The sequence below is a fragment of the Alligator sinensis genome, unplaced genomic scaffold, assembly GCF_000455745.1.
Source record: "Alligator sinensis unplaced genomic scaffold, ASM45574v1 scaffold772_1, whole genome shotgun sequence".
In the NCBI taxonomy this organism is placed as follows: Eukaryota; Metazoa; Chordata; order Crocodylia; family Alligatoridae; genus Alligator; species Alligator sinensis.
The window spans coordinates 750,002-761,895 of NW_005842695.1; the positions used below are offsets into that span (position 1 = coordinate 750,002).

An 11,894-nucleotide genomic window follows, 5' to 3' on the forward strand; every position below is an offset into this window, starting at 1 on the left:
ACTGCATGTCAGAGGGAGTGGAATAAGTAAGTGCACGCAACTGGATAAACTAGAGCAACAAGAGAAACCAAAAAAGGCAGGGATTGTCTTGAACTAAAAATTGAGCTGCTTTGTAGATTTCTGCATAGTAGGTCACTGATTAATGCACACTTGCTTGTAACTTCCCAGTTTTGCCAGCTCACACTGTATTGATGCTGGCAGTCTATTCCTGTTTGCAGAGTAAGTCTCTGGAAATGAATGCAGTTTCCTTCCAAGTTGTTTCTTCTTTGACTGTTCCTTTTCATTATTATATCTGTGAGTTACATTTTGGAGTGGCAACTTAAGGATGGCAATCAGCCTAAAAATAAAAACTTAAATGTGTTCCCTCCTCTCCTCCTTGGAACAGAAATGAGTTCAAATCGCAATGCATGATAGACTATACATGCATAATAGAAGAGAACATTTCTGGTGGGGGAATGTGACTGTTCTTCAAACACGTACACGTACCCTCACTCTTTGACCTCATAAGCAGCTGATAGTACCTTTATATTTTCCTCTCTCAACGCCTCCATGCCACCCCAGACAATGAGGAGATCTTTGAGGGACTCTAATCCTTTTTTTGCTTGGCTGGACATTTTGTTGTTCACTCACTGTGTTTTTAAGACTTGGATATCTATTCAAGTTCAAACACTGGTATGCTAATTAAAATCTGACCAGTCATTCAGGCACAGAAGCTAAGCAGTTTACATAACTGGTGCTTATGCTTCATGTTACTCACTGTATTACTTCACACTAATATTTCTTTTATTAATTGAAAGGAGAGGTTGTGAATCTATAATTGGGCTTAAAAGGCTACTTTAGTGTTTCAAGATAGCAGCAAGGTAAGGAACACACTATAAATAGCATGTTAAGCACTCGAAGAAAAGAATTCACTTCTCTGCAGTTGAGAAACGATTTTGTGTCCAAGCGCTGCCAAAAGCAAAAGCGAGCCCAGTAAAATGAACTCCAGGTTGCGGTCTCTTACAGCACCGCTGTCAAGACATCACTGTTGCCTCATCTCTGAAAGAATGGGGGGAAAAAGGGGACTTTTAGGTATTTTACCCATCAACCTTCAAGCCGTAAGTATTGCTTCGTGGGGTGATGTAAAATACAGAGCTTTACACCACGAGAAATTTATCGCGCTCAAATTGTAAGAGAACCCACTTGGTACTGTTGTGATCTGAGATTTAAACGTGAGATCTAAGTGACTGTCTCTTCCATCCGGTTAGGATTGTAGTTCTGCAGATTTGAGATTAGTTTGTGTACTTTTAAGGTCTGGAATGGGAGACTGTTACTTTGTGTGGGTGGAAGTCTGCACTATCAGTTCATAGTTACTTAAGGAGGAAATAAGTCCAAATGAATTTTGGTCCTTGTACACAATAGTGCTTAAGATATAACCACAGCATATACTGTAATACAGTATAACACCATAATCTAGTTTATAATGGGTATAATACTAAAGCGCGTTGTCCTTTGCAAAATCGGAAATTACTGCTGCTTCCCCTGTACTGTGTTCTCTCGTTTAGACAAATGAGCGTACGGTTATGTTTGTTAATACATTCGTACAAGGAAGTTAAGTGACCCTGTTACTCTGCTCTCTTCCAAAAGAGTGAGGGTTTTTTTTGTTTAATTCTAAATGACTTTAGAAATACAATACCATTCTTCAACTTGTCTGTCTTGTTTCTGGCAAAGCGTATGAAAACTAATGGCATAAATAAACACTGAAGGTCAAGCGCATTCCATTTCAAGAAGTTTAAGGATTTGTCTCACTTGTGGATCCAAAGGAATTATTGGAATTGATGGAATAGCTTTTATCAAGATGAAACAGTGATTTCTGTTTAGCTCTGTGTTCTAGCAGTAAGAATTTGTTTTTTAATTTGGGGCTGTTTGTAGTTTACAGTTAGTGGGTTCCATGATGCCAAGTTTCATAACGTGACGGTAAGATTTTGTTGTTGCTGAAACAGCTTCACAAATTCTCGTACCAGGAATGGCTTCTTTAAAATGGGTATAAAATAAATTTGTCTCTTTGCATTCCTGAAAAAATATGCTTTATTTTTCACAATATTTTGGAATTGCCTGAGATTTGTGCTTAAAAGAATATTGGGTGCTTGTCCAATACACCTAAATTTCCCAGTAGTAATAGGGTTGATTTAGCTAGTATAAGCTTTTATTAACTGTTCTAACAACCTTATGTTGCAAGCATAGATTTACTCGCAAATAAATATCGATTAATTTTAGGGTAGAATTTTTTTCATGAAGGTGTCCAGTAAATCAAATTACTTGCAAACTGGCTTTCCTAAAGTACCATCTTAGCCATGACCCTGAAGAACGGGAACTCCTTTTAGACTTGAACACACTCTGAACCCCTGAGCAGTTCAGTGGTGGTTGGATTGGAAGCTCAGCCTTTTATGTGGCTCAAGATGGCAAAAGGAAAACCTTGCGATCTTTACGTTACGTGGGACTAAGTATTTGAGGTGTAGGCTGAGACAGAGAAGGCTGAAGTCTAGAAAGCTGTTAATACAAAATAATTTAACTTGCATATCATAATGCCTGCGAGCCCTAGCCATGGTCTGAGATCACATTGATAGGCACAGCACAAACATCGAACCAAAAAGTGTGCCCAGCCCCAGAGAACCTGCAATCTAAATATAATTGTATATAACCAGTAGAGATGAGGGGAAGGTCAGGATGACAGGCTGTGGTGATTACATATCATCAGTGTGGTAATTATTGTGGTGTGTGTAAGCAGCATGGGCAAGGAAGAGGATGGGAACAAAGTACTTCCCCCCCCCTTACCTGCGTTTGCTTTACTGATTGGTATGGAAATTGTATCAAATTGGAAAAGGGCTAAGTCATTAAAATGAGTGTTCTGCAATGATAAAGGCTTTAACTGTAGTCTCCAACTTCAAGTACAGGATTATACAGGAAATGCCAAAGCAAACAGAAGGCAGAAATGCATGCTAATGACACCGAACTTCAGCCATCTGTTGAAGAGGGTAATGTTCTTAAATCATGCTTTCATTTGATGTTTGAAAAATAGGCTATGGATACTAGAGAAAGTTGAACCAAGTTGTGAGCTCACAACTGTTCCTTGTTTAATAGCGTGTAACTATACCCTACAACAAAAAATACTGCTTGTAACTCAACCTTTTGTTCACAGTTGTGGTGACACGACTTTGAGTTGGGCCTGATCTTGAATGTGTAGGGCCTGATATGTCACCCAGGTAGAGCAGAAATAAAGCCTTACATGAGATTGTAGCTTATTTCAGTAAGCTGTGAATAATTCAGTAAGATGTGAATGAGACTGTAGCTTATTTCATTGGAGTGTTATAAATGTTTTGTGGTGGAGATGGAATAAAATGTTCTTAAGACTGCAAGTAACAATTTTCAGATTAAGATGTTACTAAGCAAATTCTTTCAGAACTCCTGCTCCTTGAATGCACTCTCGATTCTTGTGGCCATGAACTTCCTGCAGTGCCGAAACTAATTGGCTTACAATAAAAAGCTGAGTGCAGGGGGAGAGGGAGCAACATATGCCGTCTATTCCCTTTAAAAAAAAAAAAAAAAAAAAAACAACTCCTGCCTGTTTGGTTTTTTTCAGCAAGCTAATAGTCTAAAGTAGAAACCCTTATCTGATCCCATATTGTAAATGATAGTCTAGGGCTTGTCCCTATGCATCTCTGTGTTGGTTCAGTTAGAGCATAGCTACTTAAATAGGTCCAAATAGTTCAAAGCTAGGTGTCATTTATCTAAATTGAGGAGCTAAACCTTTCCAACTAAAGACATCACTAACTGATTTGGCTAAATCCAGTGCAAACCCCAGTGATACTGCTGTTTCACTTAAATCACTAACTGAAATAGGCCTGAAGTAGGTGTTCACAGCCTCCTGTATCTGTTTACCATCTGGCATTGTACTGGTACAACTTTGTGTGTAAATGAAGCCTTATGACTGATTTTAAACAATGTTTGATTTCAAGTGGAGACTTTGCTTAGCACTTGGAATTGTTCTTGAAGTGGCGTTACTAGCTGAACACTACCTCTCTTTTTTCTGAAAAGGCTTTTTTGAACTTGTTGCTTTGGTAATAGTTTTTTTTTTTCTAGTTTTTACTCTCCTATGTTTTTTCTCTCTCTCTCTCTCTCTCTCCTCCAACCCACGTTGTAGCTCAGTTCTCCTTTGAATTCTCTCTCCTTTATTTAAAAAAAAAAAAAAAAAAAAAAAAAAAAAAAAAAAAAAAGCACTTCTTCTTGTAAGACAACATGGTGTACTGGCTGAATACCTTTTACCTGAAAATTCTAGTGTACAGATGCTACCGTTTTGTAATGCTGTAATATAATGAAAGATTTTAAGTTTAGCAATGGAAAGTTTGTTGGCAAAAGAATAACTGACCATAACCTAATATAATTTAAAAGCTTTTTCTGTAGGACTACAGGAGCTGCCTCTAGGCATTTGCCACGACTTTCTGCTTCATACTCTGTGCATGAAAGTGCTGGCTGTAAATCCTCGTCTGGGTCTTTGAATCTTTCAGAACTGAGTGGGTGGATTTTACAATAGCAGTATTTTGTTTGCTTCTCTGTCTCTCTCCCTAAAGCAGGCTTACCAGCTTCGCTCTCTTCTCATCCCCACCCCCAAAGTTCCTCTGTTCCTTGTGTGCAAGCAAGTAGTTTTGGGACAAAAGCTTCATTGTCTGTTTGGTTACATTGTCAGGTCTCTGTCCTCATTTTTTAGCTACTAGAATAAGAATTCCTTTGTAATCAGTATATGACTTCCCTCCCCCTCCACACATCTTCTGTCTGTATGTTTGAAAGGAATACATTTCCTGGAGTTATCCTGTAATATTTATTCTCTCTGAGGCCTTCAGTGCAAGCCTAGATGCTTGGGTTAAATTTTCCCCCTGCCAGCAGGAGGAGACGGGACTTCTACATACAAAGGAGCTTGCAATTAATTTATAAAACTCCATGTATTTCCAGTGTGAGCAACACTGAGGAGCTAGTTTCAGCATGTGAAGAAACATCAGCTGGAGCCCAGGGTATGAGCGGTCCAGACATATTTATGTACCAACATCCCTTGAGTTTCCGCTCCCATGAATAAGTGTCCCTTTCTAGACCACAAAATGTGGAGGTTGAGACCTAGATGTAGGAAGTGTTATGAATACAGGGTCTTCAGCTTGCCTAATGTTATGGTGAAATATTTAATTTAATGCAGAGGTTCGGAGGAAGGTAGAAAGGTGGGTCGGGGTGGGGGTCGGTCCCAGGACAGATAAATGCTTCCATTCCTCTTTAGGGTCTCTAGGTTACCTGATTCAGTATCTGATATCCCTAATTTCCTTGGATATGCTCAGTCTTGTCTTTTCTCAAGTAAAAGGAATGGCACTTGGCTGTTACGAGAATAACTTTGCTTGCTTTGTAACAGCACTGGCTCTAAACACCATCAGGGAAACCCTGATATAGCAAAAGAGCACTAGTGAGGCTTTGCAGCATAACAGTTCTCCTGTAGCCACAGGAAGTGTTGGCCAGCTTACTCTTTCCTTTTTCCTGCTCCAAGAACTAGTTATGATGACAAATCATGGCAGCAGCAATGAGGTGGCCTGGAACCTACCTTCTCTCTCCCTATGAAAAAAAAGATGAGCAGGAATCACCCCTCTTATCCCTCTGCACTTGTGCCCAAAAAGCAATGGGTAGACTAGCAACAGCCAGCCCTGTATGCTGGTGTTGGCTATAGGGTGCCTTCTAAAATTTTGCAAAACTGGCACATGCAAGGTGTGGTATGAACTAAAACGTAGTTCAGCTAAGTGGGCTAGTTAGTTATAATATGGCAAAGTCCATAACACATCTAGATATCATAGCATTTGTCAAACAAGAAAAATGAGACTCTCTTGATTTTTGGTCAGTGACAGGGTTAATTATACCCCAGGACATCAGGCCTCGCTATTAAAGCGATAGTGAGCAACCTAACTTCAGACTGGAGAACTTTTCATCTCCATTAATTATTTCTTAAAATAAAAGCTAGTGTGCTTCATTTGGAAAACACTGATTGTATAGAACATGTGGTAAATTGGATTTTAATTTCAAATCTGATGGTTTGTAACCTAACCAAGGAATACACAACCACCCTTTTTAAACAACTTGGAGTTATCTGCCTTAACTGTGGTCTTGGATGAGGTTTCACTTGAATCTGTTTCAAAGGTTCTTGACCTCTTTTGTAACATGGACCACAAATGTTTTATGCTATGGGCTAACTTTTCCATTCAGGACCACTTACTGTGAACAAACAATCCTAATTGTCCTTGAACAAGGAACAGCACTGACTTGCTTGCCGGTGGAAACATCTACCCTATGGAAGCATCTGGAAAGTGTGGGAGAGGAAGAGCAAGCACCACAGCACTGACCAGCAGTCAGTTGTCCATAGATCAGAATTTGAGCAATCATTTGGTTCTTATGCAACTATTGTGTAACTCTTTATGTTAACATAATTCACCACAATTGAGGAGCCTTCTTGCACTAAAATTTTACTACCTAGAGATTTCCTTCTTGCAAGCCAACATTATTTTTTTTTTCTGTGATGTAGCAGTCTGAGAGTAGGAGATGTGAGGGTTGCAAAGGTTGGAGAAAACTTTCCATTGTGCTCATTGTATTTAGGCTGTTAAAGAAAATATCCATGTGATGCCTTTTGTAGAGAGCAGATAACATAGAGGCGCTGAATGCTAGCAGAAACTCCTCTTTTCCAAGCTACTATTTGATTGTAAACTTACACAAGAAACTTTGTAATGTTGTTTATTCTGTAGCTTTGGCATTTTTTTTTTAGTCCAGTTACGTTATATTTTTATGTAAGTCCATAGTGACGTGACCAATTCTGATAAAAATGTGCAGGAGAGATAGCCACGCTACTATTGATCTGAGTTTTAGCTTGGTAGACAAGGTGCCAGTAATGCGGGTTTGTTTTTTTTTCATGCTTAGTATTTTTAATTAGGACTGTGGACAATCATTCATTCATTGGAAAATTATTTTGGAATTTGCCACGTCTTTTGGAGTTTGTGGAACTTTGAAACTGCAGTTTATGGCAAAGTTCTGCACAGTTTCATCCATGTCTCTTTGGGACACATTCTTGTGAAAGTCCATGGTATTCCTACAAGCTTTCAATTATTATAATTTTTTTTGTCCCAGGTAGCTGTGATGAGAACATGAAGAATATGAACCTGTTATCATGTCTGTAGAAAGCTCTAAAACTGTAGCTTAGAATGGTGTAAATTGCCCTTATTCATTTAAAGGGGTGTTAACTCTGAAGCTGAAATTAAAATGTGAATGCTAACTGCTGAGCAAAGCATTTTAGTTCAGCATTTCTTTCATGTTTATGAAGAGCTTATATGCTGAATAGCATCTCTCTCAGGCATCCCTGGCAGATGATATTTGGGTTCTAAATGGAGTAGAGTCAAGTACCACTACTCTTCAGTTTGGTTCCTGGTGTGATGTGCCCAAAGTTGCATAGCAATTAAGGTATTAAATGCTCTAGATAAGGGCTGTTCAACTGCTGGACTGGCAGACCATATCTGCCCCCCAACAGGTTAACCTATGGCACCTATGGCTTGTGGTCCCGGCCACTGCAGAGTGGGATTTAAACCTGTGCTAAATTTAAATCTTGTTTCTGAGCCCTTTTCCTGGGTCTGCAAGACCACAGTATTTCCATGGACATTACTTAGCTTGTCTCATGAGTTGCCCAGAAATTATAGTTGGTTAACTACTTATCTGTATATAGGTAGTCTCAGACTTACAGCACAATTGATTCCTGAAAATGGCGTCTTAAGTCAAAATGTTGTAACTCGGAACTGATTTATTTTTTTTTTTTTTCCCCATAGGAAACAATGTTATAAACGGGGGATTGGTTCTTGAGCTAAGGCCCAATACCCTGGGTTATTTTTGGTGAACCCAGAATTTTGTACTCGATCAATTTTATAGATGGGTAATATAGCTATATTAATGTATTTATATTGTAAATAGCAGTCACATTGATTTGGAAGTACTTATTTGAGGTGAGTTTGCTGGACTTTTTGAAGGGTTCTTGGCTGGACTTTTTGAAGGGTTCTTGGCTAGATTCTTCTTGGGAGTCTTGGCTGCAGTTTTTCTGGAGTCTTGTCTGCTTTCTTTAAGAAAGTGTCTAAGGAAATTTGGACAGATGTTCTCCAGGGAGATGGGTGACACAACTACTTGTTCGCTGTCATGGTGTCACATCAGATCAAGTGTTGTGAAGTCAAAAATGACATCACAAAGTTGAAACGGTGTCAATTTAGAAACGTTGCAAGTACGAAACGTTGTCACTCGAAACATTATAAGTTGAGGACTGCCCGTATAACAATGTAGAGCATTGCGGCTGATCAGTAGCAGGTAGTACTAATATTTGGAGTTTCTGGCTTGATCACGCTGCCTCTAAGACAGCCCAGGAAGGCTTTTTGCACAAAAATCCTACAAATATGAACTTTGAAGTGAAAATACTTTTTTGGTATGTTTGGGGAAGCAGTGATTGAAAGTCTTCACTTGTGTTCTGTTTCCAAGTATCTTTAGACAAAATAAAACTGCAAACCGTTGCATAGACTACTGTGATTATTGACCAGCTTTGCCAATTAGCATCTGTAGAAATCAAATGCTGACATTCAACAACCTCCCAACATATTTATTATTTAAGAATAATCATGAAGTGAGTTCAGCAAACCGGTGCAGCGCTAACAGAAGAGTTCCTTTTAGTAGCATATTTCTTCAGCTGTTGCCAGCACTTACTCAGCCACCCCAAGAATAGCCTTAAGTTCTCCTTCTAGTATGTCCTGCAGCTTCTTGAGATTTAGGCTCAAGATGATGGAGAGGAGGCTTCAGAGTCGAGGGGCCCCTGGCCACTTTGTACAAACTTCTGCATATTGCCTGTTACAAAGAAAAGAACTCTTGGTTTAGGCATCTCGCTTCTACCATGTGTGCTGTGCAGAATCGTGGAGAGAGATCTTGCAGGATTGAAAATAACTCTGCTGAAAATTAGCTGAAGTCCAGACAGGTTATGAAATACTGGTGCAGTACTTTTCCTGTGGATAGAAAGCTTCTGTCCTGGCTCCCAAATTGGAGCACATGCAACATGGAACTGCTTAATTAGCTGAACAATCTTAATGGCTAGGGACAGAAGTTACACACAAACCGGTTTAAGTGATCAGAAATTGGTTTAAATCTGTAACAAAACAGAAGTTCAGTGCACATTAAACCAGTTTCAGAATGGCCTAAACTGGCTTAAAATAAACCTAGTTAAATGTAGTATCAGACTCTAACTGATTTTCGTCAAACTGGTTTATGGAACTTCTGTCCTAGACTCCTTCCTGGTTTAAATTAAATCGGAGTCCCCCAGCTTCCCAGCAAGCTTTTCAGCCCCGGGCTGGGCTGTCTGCTCCAGAGAGCAGGGCTGGCCCCACTCCTCTGCTCCCTAGCCAGAGCTCTGACAGAGACTGCAGGCAGAGCAGGGTTTGCCTGGCTGCCACCTCCCCCCTCTACTTGCTGCTCAAGCTGGGATTCCCTGCCTCCCTCCCCTCTCCCACAGCACAGACCCCCAGCGACATGGACCCCAGCTGGCATCTGGTCACGGTCACATCACCCCCATGCTAGCTAATGCTGAGAGGGGGTGTGTGTGTGTGTGTGTGTGTGTGTGTGTGTGTGTGTGTCCAATTTCATTGGAACAAAGGCAGACCAAATGATGTCCACTTAAGGCTTTTTGGAATTAATCAGCAGGTCAGCTGATAATGTCCCTCCATTCTTCCTTACAAATGCTTTGGAAAAAGCTGTTTAAGAAGATCTTGAAATAATGAGAGAAGCTTTTGTTTTCTTGCTGGGCTGATGAGCTTTGTGTTCTAGTAAGCTCTGTGCTGGTTAGCTTCAAAGGCCGCAATCTGACATTGCTCAACAGGGGACATAGTGGTGTGAGTAATGACCTGGTTTGCAATGCATGGGACTAAGAGTGCAGTCAGCTTGCTGCAGACAGCATGAAGAAGCAGGGAGAGGGAAATTGGAAACGCTCAGTATCATCAACGGATGCACGCATTCCACACAAGCAGTCCTACCTTCTCCCCACCCCCCTTTGTCTCAGAGTGCTAGCTGGGGGCCAGGGTCTGGCAACACTCCTGCCCCTTGAGAAGCAAGCGGGGGGTGGAGGGGAGCCTGGTGAGGGCTGCTTCCCCCTCCCCTTCCAGGCGCACCCTGGCTGGGGACTGTGCAGACTAGGGTGGGGGTTTAAACCCCTTCCTAATCAGAGCATCCTGCTGGGGCCCAGCCACACCTCGCCTCTGCTCAGCAGTGTAGAATGGAAGAGAGGGCTTGCACTAGCACCCCCCCCTCCCGGCTTCTAGCCTGAGCCACTGCAGGCATGTGCCTGCATTTCCTGAATCAAAAGTGAATGTCTATCTACTTGCAAATTGGTTCAATCTCTGCAGATTAAACTAACCGGCAAAGATTGAATCAGTTCAGGCTCGGGCTTTTTTGATTGTCTGTCCTTCGCCAATGTGACTGTTCCCTGCACTAGCAGAGGCCACTTAGTAAATTTACATGTAAAAGTATCCCAGGGAAATTTAATTGTTTTTTAAAATAGTGCATAGGGAATGGGGGATACCAGTAATCGTTCAGGGGTATTCAAGCTAGATGGTAACTTTTATGTGTAGCTTCCAAAGGGTTCAAGTGTAAAGCTTTGCCGCTTCTGCTTAGGTTGTAGGTTCTTGAAGGTGAAAAGCCTTGCAGAGTTGTGATCCCAGATGGGTATTTTTGCTTCTGGCTTGCCAAGGGCCACCGAGTCTTTACTTTTGATTTTTTGGTATGATCAAAGTGAAGTTTGTCAGAAAAATCGCACCTAGGGAATGTGTGGCCATGATTTGAGTCTTGCAACATGATGGCCATACTTCTCTGAAACATACCATTATCTTCTCACATGTAGCAATTACCTGACAATAAGCTCCCTAAAATTAGGGTGCATATTTGAAGCAGGGAAGCTGCTTTCTTTGCTGGAAAATAAGCAGGCTTGGGGACACTACACATGTCATGCAGGTGCCAAGATGGCTGCTGCTTATGTCTACTCAGCAAACTGCAAGGGCCGAGTCTCTTGTGTCAGAGCCATAGCTATTGGCTGAGCACTGTAGCTTGTGCCCAGAGCAGCAAGCCATTGGTAGTATTTTTTATGAGACTTGTGATGTAGAAATAGCACTTTATTTGCAGGCAGTTATTAAAAAAAAAAAAAAAAAAAAAAAAAAAAAAAATTACTTTAAAGAAATAAGTCTTGCTACTGTCCTTTGTAAAGGTCTGGAGTTTAAGCTTGTGTAACATTTAGAACAAGTCCTCCTGGAAATCTAGCATGATCAGGAAGTGTGGCATTGCAGGAGACGAGGCTGCCGCACTGGGAAGTTCCTGATGCCACACTTCCTGGGCACTGTATGTTTCCCAGGAGGATTTACTCCATATGTCACCCAGTTGGACATGACTCTGGAAAGAGTCCCATTCTGCATGTTTCTGCAAGTTGCATGTTTTCTTTGGGGGGGGTGTTGGTGTGCAACAGTACTTCCAGTCGTAGTATTCCTTCTTACTCTTACTGACTTTTGCTCCTTTTCAAGAATAAGTTTGTCTTTGTAGCCTACTTCTAAGGACCGTTGCAAAGGGCTGGGCAACTCTATGAACTTCAAGCTTGCCTACTGTACCAGTGCTGGATCTTTCTTCATGCGGCTGCAGCGTGATTCTCACAGCAGCACATGGTCCAGCACTTCTGCTGAGACTGAAGAACTACATTAGGATTTTGAGACTGTAGCTGCATTTCCCTTCCCCTCCCTCTTGACACCCCCCCCCCCCCCAAAAAAAAATAAATAACATATTATTTATGA

At 41.0% G+C, this 11,894-nt stretch overlaps 1 protein-coding gene across 3 annotated transcripts in view; it reads left to right on the forward strand.

Annotated features, from left to right (window-relative positions):
• GNA12 (G protein subunit alpha 12) overlaps positions 1-11,894 on the forward strand; it is a 57,429-nt gene that overhangs the window by 19,873 nt on the left and 25,662 nt on the right. The gene's annotated exons all lie outside the window — the stretch shown is intronic.